Raw genomic sequence first — 9,318 nt, 5'->3', positions numbered from 1 at the left:
CTCAACATCCTGCAAGCGACATTGGGTATCATCGTCAACGTTGGCGCAAAACCGGGTATGGAAGTTCAGGGGGAGGGTTTGGATTAACAGACGTCACTGGCTCCCTTTGTGCACGTGACCCTCCATTGGCATTAACGCCAGCGATGGTGCCAGTCTGGCTCCCGCCCTGCCCGATGGATGGGGAACCTGGCAACGTCAGGTGCCCATCTGCCCGTTGGCTATCTTTATCAATATCGCCCTCCCGACTCTCGGCCACTGACTTAACCACCTCTTCCACAAGGAGAATTTGTCTGGGCAGTGTCATTGCTTGTGGTAAGCCTAAGTATCAATGTTCCAGCTGACACCATTTAAAAGGGACCTGAGGGGCAACTTTTTCATCCAGAGGGTGGTGCGGGTATGGAATGAGCTGCCAGAGGAAGTGGTGGAGGCTGGTACATTGACAGAATTTAAAAGGATGGGTAGGAAGGGTTCAGAGGGATATGGACCAAATGGGACCATTTCAGTTGGGAAGCCTGATCGGAATGGATGAGATGGACCGAAGGGTCTTTTTCTGTGCTGTATGACTCTATCCTTCCTGCAGTGTGGGGGGGAAAGCACTTCACACAGTACTCCAGCTGTGGCCTCACCGAAGCACTGTCTAGCTCTGACGTGGCCTCCCTGCTCTTGCAATCTGTGCCACGACTGATAAAGGCAAATGTCCCATCTGCCTTCTTAAACACCCCATTAACTTTCAGGGATCCCCAAGATCCCTCCATCCCTCTGAGCTTCCTGCCATTCATTGAGTACTCCCAGGATTTGTTCCTTCTTCCAAAGTGCATCTCCTCACATTTACCACGGTTTCAGAATTAGAATCCCTACTGTCTGGAAATGGGCCCTTCAGCCCAACAAGTCTACATCGACCCTCCGAAGAATATCCCAACTCCATCCACCACTGATCCACCCATCTGATCAACCCGTGTGTATCCTCCTGTAACCTAACACCTTCCTCCTCACTGTCACCCATTCAGACAATCGTGTCATCTCCAAACTTGCTTATTTTCCGACTTCTCATCACAAACGGTATGGGACCCAGCACTGATCCCTGTGGTACATCGCTACACACTGGGCTCCAGTCAGGCCAACAGCCTTCCACAGCCACCCTCTGACTCCTGCCACTGAGCCAATTTTGGATCCAACTTGCCAATACTCTGGATCCCATGTGCTTTTCTCTTCTTTGCCAGTTTCCCATGTGGGGTCTTCTCAAAAGCCTTGCTGAAATCCAGGGAGAGAGGTCTACACTGGGACTTTTTTCCCTGGCGCATTGGAGGCTGAAGGGTGATCTTGCAGAGGTTTATAAAATCATGAGGGGTGGGGATAGGCTGAAAAGACAAGGTCCTTTTTCCCCAAGGTAGGGGAGTCTAAAACTAGAGACTGATGAGAGGGGGAAGGATTTAAAAGGGACCTGAGGGGCAACGTTTTCATCCAGAGGGTGGTGCATATATGGAATGAGCTGCTAGAGGAAGTGGTGGAGGCTGGTACATTGACAACATTTAAAAGGCGCGTGGATAGGTAGGAAAGGTTCAGAGGGATATGGGCCAAATGGGACCATTTCAGTTTGGGAACCCTGAAATCCATATAAACTACATCAACCACACAACTCTCATCCAAAGTCTTGGTCACCTCTCTCGAAAAACTTGACCAGCTTTGATGGCTGACTATCCCTGACCAAGCGTTACTTCTCTAAACTGAGATTTATTTTCTCCTTCACTATTTTGTCCAATAGTTTCCTTACTACTGACTTGAGACTCGCTGCTCTGTAGCTCCCTGGGCTGTCTCAGTCACCCTTCTCGTAACGTGGAACCGCCAGTCCTCTGGCGCCTCCCTTGGTGAAAGATGAATTGGAGATTAGGGTCAGGGCCCCTGTAATTTCCTCCCTCACCTCCCAAAACAGCCTGGGATACATCTCATCCAGATTTATCCATGCCAAAACCTCCAATGTGTCTTTACTCCCTATAAAAATCAGTTGAAGACTTCACAGTCCACATTTACAAATTCTCCCAAATAAAGACAGATGTTAAATACTCATTTAACACTCTCCCAAAGACCTCTGGCTCCATGCACAGATTGTCCCCTTGCTCTCTAATAGACCCTATCCTTTCCCAGGTTATCCTCTTCCTCTGGATTTACCTGTAAAATATCTTGGGATTCTCCCTAATCTTACCAGCCAGGGTTTTCTCATTCCTCCTCTGTGCTCTCCCAATTGCTTTCTTAAGTATCCCACCTTCCCCGTCCCCCCATACTTCCTATATCGCTCCAGTGTTTTGCTCCCTTTCTAACTCATCGATATCTCTCTTTTCCTGTTTCTCCAGTCCTGAAAATTTCTGGACATCCTTGTTGCTTTTACATTTCACCCCAAAGGGAACATGTTGGGCTGGTACTTGGGTCAATCTCAATATAATTAACCTGCTAAGATGCTTACACACCTCGGTGAATTGTCTACACATCTGCTCCCCTATTTCCCACTGGCTGTCTGGGGTACACCCAACAGTGTGACTGCTCCCATTGCTGCTACTGAGCGTAGGTGGTGCAGGGACTAGATGTCTGCGGACACGGTGTCAATCAATCGGGGGCTACTTTGTCCCTGGATGGTGTTGAGCCTCTCAAGTGTTGTTGGAGCTGCCCCCATCCAGGGCAAGTGGAAGTATTCCCTCACACTCCTGACTTGTGCCTTGTCGATGGTGGACAGGCTGTGGGGAGTCAGGAGGTGAGTTACTCACTGCAGTATTCCTAGTCTCTGACCTGCTCTTGCAGCTGCTGTGTTTTATGTGGCAAGTCCAATTGAATTTCTAGTCAATAGTAACCTCCAGGATGTTGATAGTGGGGGGAATTCAGCGAGGGTAACACTATTGAATGTCAAGGGGAGGTGGTTAGATTATCTCTTATTGGTGATGGTCATATTTGTGTGATGTGAATATTACTTGCCACTTGTCAGCCCAAGCCTGGATAATGTCTAGATCTTGCTTATAATAAACAGATTATTTTTAATTCATAAAATAAGCATGGTGTATGATGCATTAATTGTGGACAGCAGTGGTAAACAGAAAGACTTAAACATTTTAGCAATTCAAGCAACATTGAACCGATCAGGTACCAATGTTCTAGCGAAGAGGATAAATAGGGTGGTCAGTAGGACTTTAAACTTTTGAGTTGGGGGGGAAGGGAAAGTGAAAGCGACAGGGAGTATGGAGTTAAATGGAAAGATAAGCAGCAGGATAGCATATGTGCAGGCAGATTTAAACTTGAGGCAGACTGGGAATGCAGCAAAAAGGAAGGATAACTTAGGACATCTTATGACTTCCAATATCTCTAATGATAAGAAAGTTAGCATTAAGGCACTTTACCTGAATGCTCGTAGCATTCGTAACAAAGCAGATGAACTAATGGCACAGATCATCATGAATATTATGATGTGGTAGGCATCACAGAGACGTGGTTACAGGGGGGTCAGGACTTATCGAAAAGACAGGGAGGTGGGCAGAGGGGGCGGGGTTGCCTTGTTAGTTAAGAACAAAATTAAATCTATGGCACTGAATAACATAGCGTCGGATGATGTGGAGTCTGTGTGGGTGGAATTGAGGAACCACAAAGGCAAAAAAACCATAGTGGGAGTTATGTACAGACCTCCTAACAGTGGTCAGGACCAGGGGCGCAACATGTACCGGGAAATAGAGAAGGCATGTCAGAAAGGCAAGGTCACGGTGATCATGGGAGACTTCAATATGCAGGTGGACTGGGTAAATAATGTTGCCAGTGGATCCAAAAAAAGGGAATTCATGGAATGCTTACAGGATGGCTTTTTGGAACAGCTTGTCATGGAGCCCACAAGGGAGCAGGCTATTCTGGACCTAGTGCTATGTAATGAACCAGACTTTATAAAAAATCTTAAAGTAAGGGAACATTTAGGAAGCAGCGATCATAATATGGTAGAGTTCAGTCTGCAGTTTGAAAGAGAGAAGGCAAAATCGGATGTAATGGTGTTACAGTTAAATAAAGGTAATTATGAGGGCATGAGAAAGGAACTGACGAAAATAGACTGGAAGCAGAGCCTAGCGGGTAAGACAGTAGAGCAAAAATGGCAGGAGTTTGTGGGTATAATTGAGGACACTGTACAGAGGTTCATCCCCAAGTAAAGAAAGATTATCCGGGGAGGGATTAGACAGCCATGGCTGACAAAGGAAGTCAGGAACTGTATTAAAGAAAAAGAGAGATCCTATAAAGTGGCCAAGAGCACTGGGAAATCAGAAGATTGGGAAGGCTACAAAAACAAACAGACGATAACAAAGAGAGAAATAAGGAAGGAGAGGATCAAATATGAAGATAGGCTAGCCAGTAATATTAGAAATGATAGTAAAAGTTTCTTTCAATACATAAGAAACAACGACAGGCAAGAGTAGACATTGGGCCACTTCAAACTGATACTGGAAGCCTAGTCATGGGAGATAAGGAAATAGCTGGAGAACTTAATAAGTACTTTGCGTCAGTCTTCACAGTGGAAGACAAGAGTAATATCCCAACAATTAAAGGGAGTCAGGGGGCTGAGTTGAGTATGGTTGCCATTACAAAAGAGAAAGTGCTAGAAAAGCTAAAAGGTCTTAAAATTGATAAATCTCCTGGCCCCGATGGGCTACATCCTAGAGTTCTGAGGGAGGTTGCTGAGGAAATAGCAGAGGCGTTGGTTGAGATCTTTCAAAAGTCACTGGAGTCAGGGAAAGTCCGGATGATTGGAAGATCGCTGCTGTAACCCCCTTGTTCAAGAAAGGATCAAGATAAAAGATGGAAAATTATAGGCCAATTAGCCTAACCTCGGTTGTTGGTAAAATTCTAGAATCCATCATTAAGGATGAGGTTTCTAAATTCTTGGAAGAGCAGGATCGGATTAGAACAAGTCAACATGGATTTAGTAAGGGGAGGTCGTGCCTGACAAACCTGCTGGAATCCTTTGAAGTAGGTTAGACCAGGGAAACCCAGTGGATGTGGTCTATCTAGACTTCCAAAAGGCCTTTGATAAGGTGCCACACGGGAGGCTGATGAGCAAGGTGAGGGCCCATGGTGTTCGAGGTGAGCTACTGGTATGGATTGAGGATTGGCTGTCTGACAGAAGGCAGAGAATTGGGATAAAAGGTTCTTTTTCGGAATGGCAGCCGGTGACAAGCGGTGTCCCGCAGGGTTCAGTGTTGGGGCCGCAGCTGTTCACATTATATATTAATGATCTGGATGAAGGGACTGGGGCATTCTAGCGAAATTTGCCGATGATACAAAGTTAAGTGGACAGGCAGGTAGTACTGAGGAAGTGGGGAGGCTGCAGAAGGATCTAGACAGTTTGGGAGAGTGGTCCAGGAAATGGCTGATGGAGTTCAATGTGAGCAAATGCGAGGTCTTGCACTTTGGAAAAAAGAATACAAGCATGGACTACTTTCTAAATGGTAAGAAAATTCGTAAAGCCAAAGTACAAAGGGATCTGGGAGTGCTAGTCGAGGATTCTCTAAAGGGAAACATGCAGGTTGAGTCCATGATTAAGAAAGCGAATGCAATGTTGTCATTTATCTCAAGAGGGTTTGAATATAAAAGCACCGTTGTGCTACTGAGACTTTATAAAGCTCTGGTTAGGCCCCATTTGGAGTACTGTGTCCAGTTTTGGTGCCTACACCTCAGGAAGGACATACTGGCACTGGAGTGTGTCCAGCGGAGATTCACACGGATGATCCCTGGAATGGTAGGCCTAACATACGAGGAACGGCTGAGGATCCTGGGATTGTATTCATTGGAGTTTAGAAGATTAAGGGGAGATCTAATAGAAACTTACAAGATAATACATGGCTTGGAAAGGGTGGATGCTAGGAAATTGTTTCCGTTAGGCGAGGAGACTAGGACCTATGGACACAGCCTTAGAATTAGAGGGGGTAAATTCAGAACAGAAATGCGGAGACAGAGAGTGGTGGGCCTGTGGAATTCATTGCCGCAGAGTGCAGTGGAGGCCGGGACGCTAAATGTCTTCAAAGCAGAGATTGATAAATTCTTGATGTCACAAGGAATTAAGGGCTATGGGGAGAATGCGGGTAAGTGGAGTTGAAATGGCCATCAGCCATGATTGAATGGTGGAGTGGACTCGATGGGCCGAATGGCCTTACTTCCACTCCTATGTCTTATGGTCTTATGGTTTTATTTAAAGGTTAGCACTGTTGCCTAGTGGTGCCTGGGACCTAGGCTCAATTCTACCCTCAGGTGACTGTGTAGAGTTTGCACATTCTCCCTGTGACTGTGGGTTTTCTCTCAGTGTTGTGGTTTCCCCCAAAGATGCGAAGGTTTGGTGGATTGACCATGCAAAATTGTCAGAGAATCATAAAATCCCAGCAGTGTGGATTCAGGCCCTTCTGCCTATCAGGTCCACACTGACCCTCCAAAGAGTATCCCACCCAAACTCTTTCCCCTTTACTCTCCATTTACCCCTGACTAATGCACCTAACCGACACAGGGAGGAGAAAGTGAGGACTGCAGAGGCTGGAGATCAGAGTCCAGAGTGTGGTGCTGGAAACGCACAGCAGGTCAGGCAGCATCCGAGGATCAGGAGAATCGACGTTTCAGGCATAAGCCTTTCATCAGGAATGAGGCTTGTAGGTCAGGGTTGAGAGGTAAATGGGAGGGGGTGGGGGGAAGGTAGATGGGAAAGCAATAGGTGGATGAAGGTGAGGGAGAGAGTGATAGGTCAGAGGGGTGATTAATGGATAGGTCTGGAAGGCAGTGCCGAGTTGGAGGCTCGGGACTGGGAATAATGTGGGGAGGGAGAAAATTAGGAAGCTGTTTTCCAGCATTACACTCTCAACCTAACCTACACATCCCTGAACACTGTGAGCAGTTTATAACGGCCAATTCACCCTAACCTGCACACCTTTGGATTGTGGGAGGAAACCCACTGGGAGAATGTACAAACCCCACACAAACAGTTGTCTGAGGCTGGAATCGAACCTGGGTACGTGAGGCAGCAGTGCTAACCACTGAGCCACCACGCTGCCCCAAAGGTTAAAGTGTGTTTTTTATAAATCGCCTTGCAGCAGTGATAACTCAAACCTTGGCAGGGGGAGGGACACAAGGTGATCACAAGGTGAACTTAAAACAAGCCCTCGGTGTCAGGAGTGAGATTCAGACCCATGTCTCTAGAGGAGGGCTGTGACCTGAACACAGAGCCTTAGACCACTCAGCCATCCTGTCCAGGGATGGACAGGTTTAGTGGGTTAGCCATGGGAAATTAAGGGATATAGTGGGTTTAAGTCAGATGCTCATCAGAGGGTTAGTATGAACTTGATAGGCTGAATCCCTTCCATACTGCAAGCAATTCCATCATTTATTTTAATAGTGCAACTGTGGAGCAGTGAGACTCAGCATTCCCAACTACATAGCCATAACAAAACCCATTAAGCCCTCACACTTACTACTAGAGGAGAGCGGACACGAGAGAAGCATTTAGGAGGATACATTGCAGATGGACACAGATACTGGGGTGCGGGATTTTCATTGCAGGATAATCCTGGAATTGGAAGCAATGTCAGCAGTCAGGAGCTCGGACCAGACTCTGAACCGATTGTGATGAACTGGGTTCAGAAGACGAGTCACCAGACCCAAAGCATTCGCTCTGTTTCTCTCCCTCCACAGATGCTGCCAGACCCTGCTGAGTTTCTCCAGAAATTTCTGTTTTTGTTTCTGATTTCCAGCATCTGAAGGGCTTTGTCTTAACTGTTAACGATTGGGGAGGGTTTGAGAGGAAATCAGTGTGAGGCATAGAGTACTGACAGGAAGGCGATGAGCATTGTCCTGTACCAAACTGTGACAGCGATGATCCCAATACAATTACAGGTGCCACCTATTCTACGTCTGCTGCAGTCATCTGTCAGCTTTGTAAGGGCTTTGTCCAGGATCGGACCTACGATTATGAAGGAGCTGGGCATAGATTTCAGGAAGCAGAGTATAGGGCACACCACACTCTGTACCAATGGAGCTGGTGTGGAGATGTTCGAGAGCTTCAAGATCCCAGTTTTAGAAATTGCCAATAATCTGTCATGATCCATCCACGTCAACGCTACAATTAAGGAAACACAATAATGCCTCTCCTTTCTCAGGAGGCTCAGGAAATTCAGCATGTCCACAGGGACTCTCACCAATTTTTATAGATGCACCACAGACAGTATCCTGTCTAGATACATCACAGCTTGGTACAGCAACTGCTCTGCCCAGGACCACAAGAAATTACAGAGAGTCGTGAACACAGCCCAGTCCATCACATAAACCAGCCTCCCATCCATTGGCTCCATCTCCACTTCCCCCTGTCTCGGGAAAGCAGCCAACATCATCAAGGGCTCTGTGACTTTACTCCGGGATCTGACATGGCCATCACTCGGATTGTCACAACGGACACATCTTGCAGAAGGATTTATAGACATCGATTGTGTATCTGGCGCCGACTCCTGAGAACATTCTGGAAGGTCATTGCAAAGTCTAGTCACATGATTACAGCGGCCATCTTTTCTGTTTGAACCACTTTACGTTAATTTTTATCAAGGTCCACTTGATGACACGAAAGAGACACAGAATCAGAGACATCTGTTAGAAAGACAGCTACAAATATCGAGAGATGGGAACAAGGGTCACAGAAATAAAACACAGGAGAGCTTTTAGTTTAAGATTCAACAAACAACTTATGTTAGCGCACATGCAGAATTCATAATATTCAGTGATGCTTTCCTGAAAAATAACTAAATTAATGAGAAGACTTTAATAATGAAGCATATTGTGACAGTATTGTTTTACATTGGGCACATAGAAATATAGAACATTAGAACAGGAGTAGACCATTCAGCCCCTCAAGCCTGTTGACTTGCACCATGGCTGATCCTCCAACTCAGTGACCTTCCCCATTCCCTTGGATCCCCTATAGCTCTAAGAACTGGACCTCACTCCTTCTTGAGAACATTCAATGTTTCAGCCTCAATCGATTCACTGTGGCAGGGACATTGTCACTTTTTACAAAGTGCTTCACGGAAACTCCGATTGGCACAGGGTCAGCCAATGAGATGGAGCCGTGCCAGGGTTTATACCCGCGAGAATATATACATAGGAGCAGGAAGCAATCTGTTCGGCAGCAAACGGACACGATTTCACATCAGAGCAGCACTGCAAACGGAGTTTCTTTCCCGGGGAACCAGAGCTTGGTTCAACGTTGCAGCAAAGCTGACAGCCCACAGTGTCGACTTCAAAAGGGCAAGGTTCAAACCAGCTTTGGACAGTGAG

Source organism: Chiloscyllium plagiosum, unplaced genomic scaffold (assembly GCF_037043375.1).
Source record: "Chiloscyllium plagiosum isolate Xiang-an unplaced genomic scaffold, Cpla_swu_hap1 HiC_scaffold_44, whole genome shotgun sequence".
NCBI lineage: Eukaryota > Metazoa > Chordata > Chondrichthyes > Orectolobiformes > Hemiscylliidae > Chiloscyllium > Chiloscyllium plagiosum.
The sequence above is the reverse complement of the archived record's forward strand: the minus strand, read 5'-3'. Positions refer to the sequence as shown.